This window comes from Sycon ciliatum, chromosome 7, assembly GCF_964019385.1.
Source record: "Sycon ciliatum chromosome 7, ocSycCili1.1, whole genome shotgun sequence".
In the NCBI taxonomy this organism is placed as follows: Eukaryota; Metazoa; Porifera; class Calcarea; order Leucosolenida; family Sycettidae; genus Sycon; species Sycon ciliatum.
In genome coordinates this window covers 34,869,556-34,887,030 of record NC_088649.1, presented here as the reverse complement: position 1 = coordinate 34,887,030, position 17,475 = coordinate 34,869,556, and the positions used below count along the sequence as shown (strand labels likewise).

The window sequence follows — 17,475 nt, the reverse complement described above, 5'->3', positions numbered from 1 at the left end:
GCACAGAATCCTGATTTGAATGTAATCACATGTACTAGCTGACTACATGTGTGCCAATGTATGCTGTACACTGTACATTGATGATGTTCACATGTAGAACTGCATGGTTTCAATAGAAGCATAACTTGAATAGAAGCACGGTTTCAACCCCAGCTTATACGGCTTATGTAGAGTAGTGCTGAATGAAATCCAGTCACTTCACTCAAGTACACGCCTGCTGTTGTTCAGTCATAGCCCTGTGAACACTGAGCTGCGGTATGATGCAAGGCGCGAACTAGAGTGACTCTATTGGATTTCATTGAGCAACACTGTACACACATTAGCAACACTGTACACACATTAGCAACACTATACACACATTAGCAACACTGTACACACATTAGCAACACTGTACTACTCCCAGCTGTATATGTATAGACAATGTACACTGGACACTCTGCCCACGTAACTGCATGTGCCTGCAGTACTCCACATGTCATGTAAAATACTCCCAACCGGTTTACAAGTGATCCCGTGTTCTGTTTTCAAACGGGTCCAAGTCCCCCCCCCCCCCTCCCCGGTAACGAATTTTTAAGGAAACAATTAAAGGAGTACGGTATTCGTTAGCCTTGAGGTTGCGCACAACGTACGAACTTTTTCGTATTGGGCCGATGCTAGCGCTGCGGGTACGAATAGAGTCAAGACAGGGAGTAGTATGTACAATGTACTGCATAGGACGGTGGGGGGTGAGTGGATAAGTCTCACAACCACTGGTACAAGTGACGAGAAACGCCATTAGCTGTATCAATGTACCCCATGTGCCTGGCCACAAGTTCCCAGTTAACTGTAGGCTGCAGCGCTGCATCTGCCTCTAGGGTTTACCGGGTGTTAGTGGCCGTCATGAGTTCCATTCGGGAACGGACACGATAATTTGAATTTTTGCTTACTGCATATGACGAAAACTAGTTTCGTAGATCTGCTCTGTTTCGGTCGCGTTTGGACGAATTTTCGCGGCAACTTTCGTTTCTCGAACCCGGACGGGCATGGTCTTACGAATTTTCTTTTGTGCACAACCCATCTACTGTCGGGTACCAGAGAACAGGAAGTGTACTAGCTGAGATCGGTGCTGAGACCGGTGCTGAGACCGGTGCTGAGACCGGTGCTGAGACCGGTGCTATCTTTCAAGTACTGCTATCCATCCATACACAGTCAAATCATTGTGTATACATCGGTATGCCCTTCTTGCTGAGATCCAGGAAATGCAGAAATTAATGTTTGTTCTTTGTAACCTGCCAATGCTGTTATTTATTAAAAACAATCATACAAACTGATAGTGGTAGTTCCTGGTATGTAATCATGATTTCGTGCATCACATCAGCTGGTCGATGATGATGTAATACGTTGATGTCATTGTTTTGTTGTCTTCTGTTTGATTGTGTTGAATGCAGAATGCAGAGGATTGTCAAGATGTACATTGTACATGTCTATCTGTTCAGACAGTACACAAGGTGAATGAAGATGGAACATATCCATTTCATCAATAATTGTTCTCTTCTCAATTGTTTTTATTTTGGTCTTGAAACTTCTACCTTCCTTGTCGGAGAAGTAACGTTGTCCCCCCCCCCCCCCCCCTCCCACCCCTCCCTTATCACCCCTCAGGGGCGTACATAGGGCGGTTCCCGGGATGCCCGGGAACCAGTAAAAAAACTTCGATATGGGTACAGAGAAGTTTTTGGTCCAGGCCCAGCGCTCGCAGTGCGCTATCGATAGCAGCGCAAGTGCATGCAGTGCGAGTCCGCCTGACGGTCCGAGGACGGTGACTGTAGCCCAGGTGTGAAAGTCGTAACAGCGTACTGAACTGGGTTCAACTGAACTAGGTACATCGCCGGATTCCTCGATCTCAGAGTCAAATTTTCCTTTGCAGTTTGTTTCGACAAAGTTGGTCGTGTTTCGAACGATGCTTTCGCTTTGTGGAAAAGAAAAATGAAGCGTCGACATCCAGAGGGCCAGAGCTCTATTCAGAGCTATTTTGAGCAGCAGGCCGAAAGCATGTAGCCAGTGCTAGTGGCAAAGGTCACGCGATAGATGAGAATGCAGACGCACCTGACTTGCAAGCGAAGTCTGCATGCAACGAGCAGCGCTGCGGAAAAAATTGTCGGCGAAGCTGTAGAGCGACCGCTGTTGGAAGCTGCTGGATCATCCAATACTTACTTTAGTGACATGGGAGTGTGTTGGAAGGGATATTCTGAACGTCGACGTCCACAGTGGAATCCAGTTCCCCGAAATTTGCCGGACACGGAAAAGATCTCCGTCGTCGATAATCATTGTGCGCCACCGAAGGCGAAGGATTTCATTTCCTGTGCGTGTCCAGACGGATGGGAAACAGCGCCACTTTCAACTATCCTTGTTATTAGAGGAGTTACCCTGGGTAGTCTTTTGACCGGCGTGCAATGGTGGCTTCTGCTTGCCCTGTGTGATGTTTGCTCCAGATGATTGGAAACTTAGGCAGCTTTCAAAACTGCATGCAACCGTCATGCTGAACAAAACATCCATAAAACGTAAAGTCAAAAGTGCGTAGCAATGACATCGTCCAGCAGCTTGTGGATGTTAATTTCACCCAGTCTGAGAAGAAGATGCAGAAACTCCGGCCGTGGGATACGAAAAATAGCACTTCAATTGAATTTGTGTGGAATTTTGGTTCATCAGGTGGCATGGGAACCACTCCTGGAGGCGAGCGGCGTACGCCCCTGCCCCTCCCCCTTATCATCCCTCCTCCTCCCCCCTCCCTTATCACCCCTCCCCCTCCCCCTTATCACCCCTCCCCCTATATCCTTCCCCAACCACACATATCATTGTGTATTTTTAATTGTACACACAGCTAGGCTAGGGAAGTTTTCATGGTATTTTCTTGCGGTAATAACTGCTGGTGACTACTTCAATTTCACTAGAGAAATGAAAAGACCCTGGTTTACCGGTACTTGATGTGTGTGTTTGTTCATGATCACATTCATACACAAATACTCGTCTGCGTATCCATGTTGCACTATTATAACCACTGGCCTCGTTTTTGCTGCTGTCCATGCAATGGACTACATAAAATTATTATTTTCCACTCCATTCTGCACCCGTTTTCTTCCTACTGTTTCCCATAACTCAGGTGATATGTTATTACCAGTGATGTGTTTGACTACTTCTCTTGCCACATATAGCTGATACTAGTGATAGTAAAACTGGATGCTGTTCTCCAATTCATGAATGTATAATATTATCATTAAACTGAGTACGGTACTCGAGTACTTGTGTAGTTCAATATCTCCACACTGTAGACAGGTTTGTGTACTGGCACACTGCATTGTTCAGTGGACAGTGTAGCGTCATGCTGGTCACGTGACCTCTGTGCTGTTAAAGCTGATTCATACCTCATTTCGCGTACTGGAAAATTATCGCGCAATTACCCAAGACGTTGAGCTCAAGTCAATGTTTTCGCGATGCTGCGACGCGTTTCCCGTACACGAAATGAAGAGTTCATGTGAATCAAGCTTTAGACACCGATGTGCGGTGTGTGTGTGTGTGTGTGTATGTGTGTGTATGTGTGTGTACATACGTGGGCATGCTTGCAGGATCGTGCTAGCGTGCGTGTGTGTGTGTGTGTGTGTGTGTGTGTGTGTGTGTGTGTGTGTCCACGACCACGAGATCTCACCCGGCATGTGACTTGCCAGCATTGACTCTCTTACCCTGACTCTGGCTCCCTGTCACAAGGGAGTCACGTGGCCCTATGGGGTAGTCATGCTGTAGTAGTAATAGTAGTACAGTCAGACCTCGTTTATCCGGTCCTCGTTTATCCGGTCCTCGTTTATCCGGATCCCTCGCCATCCGGAAGAAAATCGCTGGTTACCGATGTGCAGCATATGTTATGCCTACAACATAACCGGACCTCGCGATCCGCATACCGGTGCATGACTTTGTGTACAAACTGGTTAAAATGTGTACAAAATGCTTCGTCGTATCCGGCATGTGGCTGGCTAGCGCTTGCATCAATGAGTTGTACAAGCAAATGAGGTCCTTGACCTGCTGGGTGTGTGCGGACAGCACTCAGTTGCATGCACTTGTCATTTTTCTCCTTGTTTTACATACTGGGCATGCTAGTTGTGCTGCATGTGTACACGTGTGCGTGTGTGCTGGGGGGGGGGGGGGGGGTGGATGTGTCGTATGACTATACAAAAATAAGAATGTATAAACATGCATGAGAGAATGTAAAATATAATAATTGTTGACATGGTTACTACATGTGTGCTAGTAGCATACAAAGGAAAGATTTAATTATAATGGGACCATAAAGTGAACAATATTGGACGCGGTGGATCGGGTGCCAGCCGACACCAATTTGTCACGGAGTGTCGTGCTTTAGCTCACTGGCCGCATTAATGAATTATATCTTGTCATTGACTCATAATTATATCGGTGGTGTGTTGTTGGGCAAAAGTGCGTATACCAGTGGAAAGAAGAACGCATCGACGTGCACTGATATCGCATAGATATACTTCTTTTTGAAGTACTTTTTGAATACCGGTATGCCTCTTATACGGGAAATCACAGACCATGATATCACTGGCCTGACACAACAACTAAAGAAAAAGCAAAACAAAACAAACAAATTTGTTTAAACAAAAAGACAATGAAATTTGACAACCTGCACACAATGACAACTCCATTCATAGATATCAGTGTGGAATTCCTGAGTGTGGATATCAGTGTGGCATTTCGCACTGAAAGGTGGGTTAAGCCAAATAACGACGTTACGTACAACCAGCGCCAGTACGTCAGCGCAAGATTTTCAGCGCTGCCAAACTGAGGCTGTGTTTACATGAGAAATTTCAACCCGGGTCGAGTTCAGCCCGGGTTGAAAGTCTGTACGATAGACAAAAGAGGTGAGCGTTTACATGAAGACAGTTGACCCGGGTCAAATACTGATATGCCGCCAAAAGTCCACTTCTACAGTCCTGCATGGTCACGTGAATCCGTTCGCGCGAAATTTGCATCTGCAGTGCTGTTCAAACCTGGCGCGAGATACGCACAGAAGTACGTTTGTACGATTTTCTTGACCCGGGTTGGTTTCAACCCTCCCCTTGGGGGGAGGGTTGAAATCGGGTTGGTTTCAACCCTCCCCTTGGGGGGAGGGTTGAAATCAACCCGGGGCGAAATTTCAACCCGGGTCAAGCGCAATGCGTCATGTAAACGCGCCATTCACTTTGTGCACATGGCGGGTTGAAATCTGACCCGGGTCGAACTCAACCCGGGTTGAAACGCCTCATGTAAACACAGCCTGAGAGCCTGTGAAGTAAGTTATTATTCAAACATATTCGCCGGATGAGTACGCTTGGCCCAGGCACCATGGGGACCCACAAATACAAACCAGCATAATTATAATTATTCCCTCAGCAATACAGGCAACCAAGCAAGCAAGCCAGCAAAGATAAACCTGAGAGGTAAAGTTAGTTTAATAGCGTGACTACAACAGGGCCGGAGGAAGGAGTTTTGGAGTGGTCCGGCCAACCTTTGAGGGGGTCCGACCGTCCGGGGCACCTCCCCCGGGAGAAATATTTAAAATTTACATGAAATAGAGCGAATTTGGGCACCTCTTAAGGCTCCAGAAAATTATAGTAAAAGAACACGAACACAATTTTTTTATATCCATATCAAGCCATACAGTGCCGGTCATGGAGTCCTGAGCTACTTCGAAGCACATCACACGCCGGCAGTACAGTCGAGCAATGTACCTCTGGATTTTTTACACCGGTTTTGCACGAATCACATGGACCATCCAGCTGGGAAAGTGGTCCGGCCATGGCCGGACCAGCCTGACCGGTTCCGCCGGCCCTGTACAAACCAGTCATTTTAAAATACAGTGGAATTTCGGTGAGCTGTCTTGTCCGTGATACATGTATCGCCATTCTGTCAAATGCCTTTCTGTGAAGTGTCTTTCGGTAAAGTTTCCAGTCGGTGGGTTGTCCATTCTGTGACTTGTCTTGTGGTGAAGTGTTTTTCAGTGAATTGTCATTAGGTCAATGGTCGGTAATGGAAGGGAGCGTCTCAGCTTCCTCGGACCAAGACCATTCGACTCAGCAGTCAGCACCTCGAAGACTACAACTGGTGGAAATTTGATTTCTGCCCAAGGCCACTTAGAATTAAAGGGGAAGTTAATTCGTTGTTTCGGGTCATTTCACTCATCCGTACCAGGGTCGGTCGGTCGGGTTTATTTATTTTTATTTATTTTTTTATTGGGGACGTCCATGTGCATACATGTACATCGAATAGCTTTTGTCCATCTAGCCAGTCGATCAAATCTGACTGTAGTGTAGATAATCCAGCGCAGTCATTGTCCCATCAGATCCAGGGGACCAGGTCCCCTCCAGGACCTGATCTTGGCCTCGCTGGCAAACGAGTCTGACGAGCAGCTCTCATCTTGAAAACTTCTGTAAATAGCGACAAGGTGGCGGAGCTGATGCTGTTTCAGGACCGATTGCGGATCGGAGATAGAAGACAACGTCGTCACCAAGCGCTGCATCCTGTCATTTGGCTAGCCATGGCTGCTTCTGAGGTCGATACATGTATCTGGACTGCTATTATTAGGGTCGCACCTAGCCTGTACATAGTGTAGTCGGTACATTTGCATGCACTATAAAAATAATTGCGGTCGGGTGAAAAAGGACAGTCGGTCGGGTGACCCGAAACAACGAATTAATTCTGGTCCATCTGGATGGCCTAAGGCCACCCAGAATTAATTCGTTGTTTGGGTCACCCGACCGACCGTCTTTTTTCACCCGACCGCACAATGTTTTTTTTTATAGTGCATGCAAATGTACATGACTGACTGTACTAACATGTACACACGCGCCTAATAATAATAGTCTTTATAGCTAGCATGCAGTCCAGACATCGACCTCAGAAGCAGCCAAATAAAATAACAGGATGAGGCGCTTGGTGACGATGTTGTCTTCCGATCCGCAATCGGTCCTGAAACAGCATCAGGTCCGCCACCGCGTCGCTCTTTGACAGACGTTTTCAAGGTGAGAGCTGCTCCTCAGACTCGTTTGCCAGCGAGGCCAAGGTCTGGTCCTGGAGGGGACCTGGGTCTGTGATGGGACAATGACTGCGCTGGATCGTCTAGACTACAGTCATGATTAAAGGGGAAGTTAAGGCAAAAATTAAAATTTCACCAGTTGTAGTCTTCGGGGTGCTGAGTCGAATGGTCGTGGTCCGAGGAAGCTGAGACGCTCCCTTCCTACTTGAATCCCAATCGAACTCGCGCACTTCCACCGAAACTGGGTGACTGCGCCCTACTAGATGGGGATTTGTATGCAAAATGTCACTAAAAGCGCCATTTCGTTCTTATAAAAGCACGGATGACCGCGATTGGCCCATATGTTGTAGTCTTTGGGACGCTGAGTCGACTGGTTTTGGTCCGAAAAGGCTGCGATGCAGCGTTCCTCCTTTATTCCCAATCGAACATGGTTGAAGAAGCGGTCACGTGGTCCTGGGTGCCCAAATCACCTGGTCACCACGCCAGCAGGTGACAACTTTCACACCAAGGTTCAACTCGGGTTCAACTCGAGTGACAGGACTGCACCCAAAAAAGGTCAAACAGGCTAGTAAGTTGTACCCTGCAGGCACGGTGACCAGGTGACTGGTGTACGCAGGAGCACGTGACCGCTTGTTCAACCATGTTCGATTGGGAATAAAGGAGGAACGCTGCATCGCAGCCTTTTCGGACCAAAACCAGTCGACTCAGCGTCCAAAAGACTACAACATATGGGCCAATCGCGGTCATCCGTGCTTTTATAAGAACGCAATGGCGCTTTTAGTGAGATTTTGCATACAAATCCCCATCTAGTAGGGCGCAGTCACCCAGTTTCGGTGGAAGTACGCGAGTTCGATTGGGATTCAAGTAGGAAGGAAGCGTCTCAGCTTCCTCGGACCACGACCATTCGACTCAGCACCCCGAAGACTACAACTGGTGAAATTTTAATTTTTGCCTTAACTTCCCCTTTAAAATCGACTGGCTTGATGGACAAACGCTATTCGATATGCGCATATACATGTACATGGCAGTAACCAAAATAAAAAATAAAATGAAATAAAAAATAAACCCGACCGACCGACCCTGGTACGGATGAGTGAAGTGACCCGAAACAACGAATTAATTCTAGGTGGCCTAATCATCTTTCTGAGGCAAGTAACTAATTATAGTTACAGTTACAGTTGCTGGTGTTGTCTGTCGGCAAAGTGTCCTCGATGTCATGAAGACTTCAGCCTTTCAGGCAAAACACAAGGTTCGTTTTTCTGGGGCTGATACAATATAATAATAATTATTATTAGTAGATCAACAATACATGACACTAAGGGCGCGTTCGAATTGTCACTCTTTGACTTTTCAGGGAGTTACGGTTTTCTGAAGAGGTGGCCTAATTGGCCTCTTCAGAAAAACGAAGCTCCTCGAAACTCCTCGAAACTCATCCGATGGGAAGGTGGATTAGTTTCGAAGAGTTTGGAATAGCTACGTCACGTAGACTGTGACATAGTACGTGGAGATCAGGGAGTCGTAAAAGCCGGGCTTTTACGACTCCCGGCCTGGTGGAGATGGTCGATCTGATCGGACGTCATCATCGCCATAACAATTCCACTGAAAAACTCTAAAAATGATAGAAACCGTTCTCGCACACTTTTTTAATTTGTTTGAACGACGAACGCGCCCTAAAACTAAAGACTGTACTAATGATGACCTCGTACATCATGTACATGTCACAGTCAGTGGTCCACGGCACAATCATAATCACTCACAAGCCACCAGCCTGACCAGGCCATGCGCCGGGTCTGGGGGCTGTACTTAGCCTGTACTGGCTGTAGCCTAGGACTAGTAAAGAGTCGTCGCCTTTTTTACCATGATTACGAATACGACTCCTTGGCCTGACCACTGCTAGCTACATGCTAGCTGAGTACAATTATTATGTTCATGTACATGACTGTACAGTCAGTCATACCGTGATACAGTATGAAAACCACAAAATCTGAGCTGCAAGAGCAGAACGCTAGTCCGGGCGGTAAAAAAACGGGCTAGAAAACAGTCGTTACCTTTCCTCACTAGTGCACGATCTTCGAGCGAGATAGACGTAGTCTATTGATAAAATCGGTGTAGGTCTGAGTTTTTGTGGCAACCAGAAACATTTATCCAACCCTAGCCCACAAACTGTGTTGGTTTGTCGGGCTAGGGGTCGTGTCGTGTAAACTAGATAAGTGGACGGTAGAGTCTACTGCTCGGTGAGAGAGAACGGCTGCTGACACACACGATTGAGAGTATCATGTAGATCTACCCGATTAGCAGTTCCAAAAATCTGGCACAGGCCAGACTTCGCAATATGAGTAGTCGTTCTCCGACGTCTACCAGTGATCATGTCCAGGTTCATCATGCTGCGTCGGCTAGTGTCGACTACCCTGTCGCAGGTCCGCTCATGGCCACATCATCACCAACACAGTCAAGTCCAAGGAGGTCGTCGCTACCCGATGCAGTTGTCAGGTTTGCAGAGATGCTGAAGAAACGCTACGTTGGTGCTAAGGTACTGTTGGGCAAGGGTATGTGCGCTAAACCGAACAGACGAGCGCTAGATAAGATGTTTGTGAATGTCGTTGTCATACCTCGTGAAGACCTGGCATCACTGAATGAACAAACATTCTTCGGTTCGCAAAGCGATGTGCAGAAGTTGAGCCATGTCTTCTCGCGGGTTGCGGACAAAGTGCAGCACGTGCAACTGGCCAATATGTTTGACTTTGACGGGGAAGACATTGATGAAGACGAATCAGTTCGTGTATTGGCTGTTGCATGTGCTGGCGCTGGCAAAACGACCATCTTCGTGTTGAAAGGTCCGCTGGACTGGGCAAGAGGTTTAATGTGGCACGAGTTTGACATTGTGAGTGCGTTAGCATTGCGTGATGCAGGTGTTCGACATGCCAGAAATGTTGTTGATCTGTTACAGCTAGAGCGCTATGGAATTGTAGATGTGGAGGAGCAAAAAGAAATTGCTTCCTTTGTTCATGCCAATCTGAAACATGTGTGTGTGATTCTGGATGGGTTGGATGAAACTGTGCTTGGTGACTGCAGTGATTTTGTGCGTGGCATTATTCGTGGTGAGGAGTTGAAAGGCATTCGACTGCTTCTCACGTCACGCCATTCTGCAGAAGTGATGAAACTGTCTGTTTCATGTCCATTTGATAGGCGGGTTGAAGTACTGGGTTTCACCAAAGGCAATGTTCGCGATTATGTGAACAATGCTCTCCCATGCACAGAGGCTAGCAGGCTACTAGAGAAGGTGGATGCTGATCCCAGCCTCTCAGCTATTATGCAAACACCTTACTTCACACAGTCGACGTGTGATGTGTTTCGTAGTTGTGGCTCTGTACCTTCATCACTGTTTGGTATCTTCATGTCGTTGATACTGAGTATGATTCGACAGAACACTGAGAGTGCGTATCCAGACTGGGTGTCTGTGCCACGCTTGCTGCAGGAGCAAATTCTTGAGTTGGGTCATTTTGCTTTTGTATCGTTAATGAAAAAGAAAGTAGTGTTCAGTGATTCTGATCTAGATGCAGAGCAGGTTTCTAGAGAAAGTCGATCACTTGGTGTTCTTGTAGCTTGTGAGTCACTGTCATACCCGTCCATCACTCAATGGCAATTCAGCCATCTTTCAGTGCAAGAATGTCTTGCTTCTCTTTACATGGCATCCACTAATCCTGATGCCAGTGATGTAGAATATTTGGTGAGGCAAGTAGGAGCTCTGACGGGTCACTTGAGTACATTTTGGTGTCTTCTTGCATCACAACTGACAGCGGTCAGCAGAGAGTCGTTGATTGCATCCATTCTCACACAGCGTATCCCTGATAAAGAGGATGTGAACAAGCTGACATCATGTTGCGATGTGACAAAGTTTCTTCGCTGCTCCGAAGATGATCTTCTTGAGGTGGTAGAGTTGCTATGTGGGCATCTTGATGAAGCAGCAGTGCAGAGTTTAGCAAGGTGTCTTCTTAAAGATCTACTGCCAGACAATGTGAGTGTGGCACAGGCCATTGAAGAAGTTCTTCCTCACTCTTTTTCGTTGTCTTTGTACGACGTAGTTCATGCTCTTTTGCAGCTGTGGCGTCGCAAAGTCCCCCGTGCCAGTATGAGAATACTGTGCACTGCCTTGAAGTCTATCAACCCGCATGCATCCAACTGTCTCCACCAGTATCTTGTATCGAAACGCACGGAAGACTCACAGGCTGCAGAACGTCTTTTTTCAGCTGCGACAGACAGCTCTGTGCATTCTGTGATGACTGTTCCACCAACGAAGTCGGCATCGTCAGCTGACCGGATACGTGAAAATTTAACTCCAGTTCGCCGCCAATTGTTGTTACTGGCTTGTCGTGTGTATGCACAGCCCAGTGCAGACACAGACAACACGACCAGCTGTAGTCAGTCACCTTCACCTAGTCTAGAACTAGCCTTCGAACATTATGGCTTTGATTTCCTAAACGTGGCTATCTCGCCTGCTGACTGTCATCTTCTTTCGTCTGTACTGAGGAATCACAGTAGGTCTGTTAGTCGTGTGCGTCTGCCAAACTGTCAGATTACTGATGATGGTTTTGAGCAACTCACTACTGGTCTAACTCATTGTCATGGGCTGGCTGAGTTCTCTCTCCCAAACAATGCACTGACTGACCGTTCTGTGGCACGTATCCATAGTGTTATCTGTGAAAACCACACAGCTCTTCAAGGACTTTCCTTAAAGGATTTGCAGCTGACATCATCTGGCTATGCTCAGCTGGTACCCGCAGTGATCACATGTCATAACCTGAAAAACCTGCAAATAGGTAGTGTGTCCTGTCAGGATATCAAAACTAATGTTCTCATAGCTCTCACCGTGCTGGCTTACTGTAAGTCTCTTACAGGTCCCCAGTTTTACTTCCCGATCGGTGATGATGGTCTTGTTCTGCTTTCTGGACTGCTGACAGCACGGCCATTTCGTGTCATGTACTTGGTGCATGCGATGCTCATGCCACACAGCACTGGAGTTGTCAAACACGTTCTTCGTGTGCAATCTCAGTACCTTTCACAGCTTAACTTGAGCAACAATGATCTTTCTGACATGTTTCTGTGCAGCATTGCACCATGTGTGAAGCAGTGTACATCACTGATCTCCCTTTTCCTCTCAGAAACAGGCCTTACATCACAGTCACTTCCGGTACTCGCTGAAATTGTGTCTTCTTGTCCTGATCTCCAACTTGTTGGTCTGGATGGGAATGACTTTCAAGCGGAGAATGACGAGGGCAGCTTGCAGTTTGCATCAGCTGTACATGGATGTCAAAACCTCGTGTACCTTTCAGTACCAAAGCGAGAGTTAGTGAATGATCAGCTATGGAGATTACTTCACTATGTTCATCGCGAGAGAGCAGGTCGACTAAGGATTGATTCGCGATGACATTATTCGGTATAACCAACAGTGAAGATAACGTGTATATGCGCAGTGGAAGGAATGCTATCGCTTGTCAGACATGTAAACACTAGACACAGAGATGAACATTATTTCTATAGTACACTGGTCATGTGATGTCATGTTGAACCACTGCTGGTGGTCATGTGATGTCATGTTGAACCACTGCTGGTGGTCATGTGATGTCATGTTGAACCACTGCTGGTGGTCATGTGATGTCATGTTGAACCACTGCTGGTGGTCATGTGATGTCATGTTGAACCACTGCTGGTGGTCATGTGATGTCATGTTGAACCACTGCTGGTGGTCATGTGATGTCATGTTGAACCACTGCTGGTGGTCATGTGATGTCATGTTGAACCACTGCTGGTGGTCATGTGATGTCATGTTGAACCACTGCTGGTGGTCATGTGATGTCATGTTGAACCACTGCTGGTGGTCATGTGATGTCATGTTGAACCACTGCTGGTGGTCATGTGATGTCATGTTGAACCACTGCTGGTGGTCATGTGATGTCATGTTGAACCACTGCTGGTGGTCATGTGATGTCATGTTGAACCACTGCTGGTGGTCATGTGATGTCATGTTGAACCACTGCTGGTGGTCATGTGATGTCATGTTGAACCACTGCTGGTGGTCATGTGATGTCATGTTGAACCACTGCTGGAATGGTTACTACTGTACATGGTACTGATCAGGGAAGTTGAGGAAGAGAGGGAGAGTGGGACAGGACGATATATAACACTGCAGTTGTGTCTGTTGGTGGAAACACTTGCCACACACACCTGCTGTGCGGAAGCCTGCTCGTTCAGTAGAAGTTGGTGGCTTGTCTGTCCGGGAGCCCCAATGGTGGTTCAGCACATTGTATTCATAAGATGAACATGTGATCATGCGATGAAATACTTTATTTTTAAGAACACTCTCTCACCATTTCACATTTTTGTGGCAGTTTTCACATTTCTATTCCATCACTTGACTATGGTATTTTATGCCTGTGACATCACATGCCTATGATGTCATAATAACTATGGTGTCGCTTCATCATCCTCGGCGATTCCTCGCACTCAGGCCACGGCTATGTGGTAGCCTGACTATGACATCACCAGACGTCATTGTGACATGACTATGACATCATAATGTGTCAGAATTATTTTTAGTTTGAGTACCGTATATAATGAGATAATTATGTTCTGAGTTCAGTGAGTTTATTGGACATTGGAGCAGAAACTGGTGGTACGGATGTTACGCACTGACGTTGATCGGGCTCACCAGCCACGTGACTGGAGAGTGAAAAGAGGTTAGTTTGTTGTGTGTTGCATTACAGTTGCAGAGTTGTATATTTATGACTGGTTCACACTAGGCCGATTTTTTGGTCCATGCTCCATCACCGACTCCGACATGAAACGGTCGACTGCGTCGGATGAGTCGGACTAGCTGTTCACACGCAACGGTGAGCAATTTTGCTTGTACTAGTTGAAGGCCTGTCAGCTCACACACGTATACGTACACGTGATACACAGCCGAGCTAGACCCTTGCCTTGAAGACACCAGGCATTGAAAAAATACACGTTTTGACACTAGCTACATGCAGTACATGGTCAGAGTTGTGAAAAGGCTGACACATCTACATCTGCATGTAGTAGAGATCCAGTGCAGCCAGTTCACCGTCTGCACCCAGGCTCTCTGTTGTCATGGTGAAAAGCCGTGATTGGTTGGAGGCCCGTTTGATCCACTACATGCAAGCACTATTGGCCAACTTTTGTTATCAGCCTAGCCGAAAGCGCACGCAACAAGAAACTCGTCCCAGATATGTCGGAAACTTGTACGACAACATCGTCAGCACTAGAGTTTTTTTTTCGCACCGATCTTTACAGATTTCTGTGCAAGTCCATGGCAGCCGAAAATCGGGCTAGTGTGGACTAGGCATAAGTAATGATTTGCTGCACTGTGTTGGTCTTTGTATTGTGTATGGTGTTGCAGCTTGCATCGTGCTGCATTGTGCTGGGCTGTGCTATGCAGAGCTGTGCTGCATTGTACTGTACTGCACTGTGCTGTACTGTGCTGCACTGTGCTGTACTGTTCTGTACTGTGCTGTACTGTACTGTGCTGTGCTGCACTGTGCTGTACTGTGCTGTACTGTGCTGTACTGTACTGTGCTGTACTGTACTGTACTGTACTGTACTGTGCTGCACTGTGCTGTACTGTGCTGTACTGCACTGTACTGTACTGTGCTGTACTGTACTGTACTGTGCTGTACTGTACTGCACTGTACTGAGCTGTACTGTACTGTACTGTACTGTACTGTGCTGTACTGTGCTGCACTGTACTGTACTGTGCTGTACTGTGCTGTACTGTACTGTACTGTGCTGCACTGTGCTGCACTGTGCTGTACTGTGCTGTGCTGTACTGTGCTGCATTGTGCTGTGCTGCACTGTGCTGCATTGTGCTGTGCTGCATTGTGCTGTGCTGCATTGTGCTGTGCTGCACTGTGCTGTACTGCGCTGTTTCATGTTTCCTGGTATCATGTGTGTGCTGATTAGCACACCAAGACTCCGTTACTTGTTTCTCCTTGAATTAAGTCTGTGCGGTGTTTTCTGGTTTGTGTGTTGCAATACAGTTATTGTGATTTCATATGAATGGCTCTTGCAAGATATAATTTATTAAATTTTATTTTGTGTTTCTGTTACTCATTACCTGGTTTGTTCTCGTGTCTGTTTCTCCGTTTTTTCTTTCAGTGAAAGATTTTCAGAGATCTCAGCGTACTGGCTGTTCTCTGTTATTCCTCCGCGGTCATGAAGCGAAGCTGAGTGGCATTCAGTAGCATTCGCCTGCCGGGGAAAATCACAGGATTGGAGGGCATAGATGGTGGTAGTTGTGTGCCGAACGCTCTAATGCAAGTATATCTGCCAGAAGACTGTAGTGAAGTGAGTAAGTAGACTTTCTATTGTTAATAATCTGCTGTTTGTTACTACTGGTAACTGTACAATATTCACCACACATTATTGTTTCCTATTTTCACATTAAAGGGGAAGTTAAGTCTAAAATCAAATTTTCACCAGTTGTAGTCTTCGGGGTGCTGAGTCGAATGGTCGTGGTCCGAGGAAGCTGAGACGCTCCCTTCTTACTTTAATCCCAATCGAACTCGCGCACTTCCACCGAAACTGGGTGGCTGCGCCCTACTAGATGGGGATTTGTATGCAAAATGTCACTAAAAGCGCCATTTCGTTCTTATAAAAGCACGGATGACCGCGATTAGCCAATATGTTTTAGTCTTTTGGATGCTGAGTCGACTGGTTTTAGTCCGAGAAAGCTGCGATGCAGCGTTCCTCCTTTATTCCCAATCGAACATGGTTTAACAAGCGGCCACGTGCTCCTGCGTGCCCAAGTCGCTGGCTGGTCACTACGCCAGCAGGCGACAACTTTCACACCAAGGTTCAACTCGAGTTCAACTCGAGTGACAGGACTGCACCCAAGAAAGGTCAAACAGGCTAGTAAGTTGTACCCTGCAGGCACGGTGACCAGGTGACTGGTGTAAAATGTATACGCGTGGGCAATCGCTGAAGTATTATTAAACCGTTGATATTGCTACTGGTGGTACTATTTCTCCTGACTCCATTGTCTTTCTGTGCTGTGCTTCTGTGCTACTGTTCCTGCTCGTGTGTGTGTGTGTTACTCTTGCTGCTGCTGCTTTTGTTGCTGCTGCTGCTGTCGCTGCTCGTGTGTGTGTATGTATGTGTGTGTGTGTGTGTGTGTGTGTGTGTGTGTGTGTGTGTGTGTGTGTGTGTGTGTGTGTGTGTGTGTGTGTGTGTGTTGGCCTTGCCCGTCACAAGTGTGTGGCTCAGTCCCCAGCCGCAGTGGAGCCGTGTTGTGGCGCGCACTGTGCGTCCTGCGGCTGCTGCTTTCGTTCGGTCTAGGGCAGGAATAGACACCGCTGTTCAGGTTCTCCCCCGGCCATACGTATGTCTCGGGGAAACAGTCGTAGGTGACCTGAATCCCGGCGACCTCTCGTTGTGTCCCGGACGCCGTGGGACGGCATTCTCCTCTTCTCTCAGTCTCGGGGAAACAGTCGTAGGTGACCTGAATCCCGGCGACCTTTCGTTGTGTCCTGGACGCCGTGGGACGGCATTCTCCTTCTCTGCTCCTCCGGGCCGACGTGACCCTTGTGGCAGTGGCTCGATAGGACAGGACAGGACAGGTGTGTGTGTTACTCTTGTTTTTGTTGCTGCGTTTGATTCTGCTGTTGTTGCTCTCGCTGTTGTTGCTGCTGCTGTTGCCGCTGTTGCTTTTGCTGTTGTTGCTGCTGCTGTTGTTGCTGCTGCTGTTTCTGTCGCTGTTTTTGCTGCTGTTGTTGCTGCTGCTGCTGCTGTTGTTGCTGCTGCTGTTGTTGTTGCTTCTGCTGCTGCTGTTGTTGCTGCTGCTGTTGCTGTTGCTGTTGTTGTTGTTGCTGTTTCTGTTGGTGTTGTCGCTGTTGCTGCTGCTGCTGTTATTTTTGCTGCTCTTGTTTCTACTGTTGGTGCTACTAGTCTTGATGTTGTTGCAGCTATTTGAATTCTTTGTTCTCACGATGGTACCATCGCCAATAAGCAATTGTTGCTGCTGTTGTTGCTGCTAATATTCTCGTTGCAGCTATTGTTGATGTTGTTGGTGATTCAGAGGAGGTGATTTCTCGGTGGCATTCAGTAGCATCCGTCTGCCGGGGAAAATCACAGGATTGGAAGGCAAAGATGGTGGTAGTTGTGTGCCGAACGCTCTAATGCAAGTATATCTGCCAGAAGACTGTAGTGAAGTGAGTAAGTAGACTTTCTATTGTTAATAATCTGCTATTTGTTACTACTGGTAACTGTACAATATTCACCACACATTATTGTTTGCTATTTTCAAGACAAGAGACTAAGGGCCAGGTTACACTGCGGCTCCGCTGCTCTGCTACTCATCATCCGCGGCTTGAAACATCGTCATTACCAAAGTGACCGCGGCT

General features: G+C 47.1%; 1 protein-coding gene and 1 long non-coding RNA gene across 2 annotated transcripts in view; both read left to right on the top strand.

Annotated features, from left to right (window-relative positions):
- The window catches only part of LOC135821396 (uncharacterized), a 71,621-nt gene extending 68,332 nt beyond the window's left edge, over positions 1-3,289 (top strand). The window contains exon 31 of the long non-coding RNA XR_010554339.1: positions 1,428-3,289. This is a non-coding gene — a long non-coding RNA (uncharacterized LOC135821396). The remainder of the gene's footprint in view (positions 1-1,427) is intronic.
- LOC135821386 (uncharacterized) overlaps positions 1-17,475 on the top strand; it is a 76,246-nt gene that overhangs the window by 32,069 nt on the left and 26,702 nt on the right. Inside the window, exons 2-3 of the mRNA XM_065334457.1 lie at positions 15,233-15,425; positions 16,328-16,692. The gene's annotated coding sequence lies outside the window, so the exon portion shown is untranslated. The remainder of the gene's footprint in view (positions 1-15,232; positions 15,426-16,327; positions 16,693-17,475) is intronic.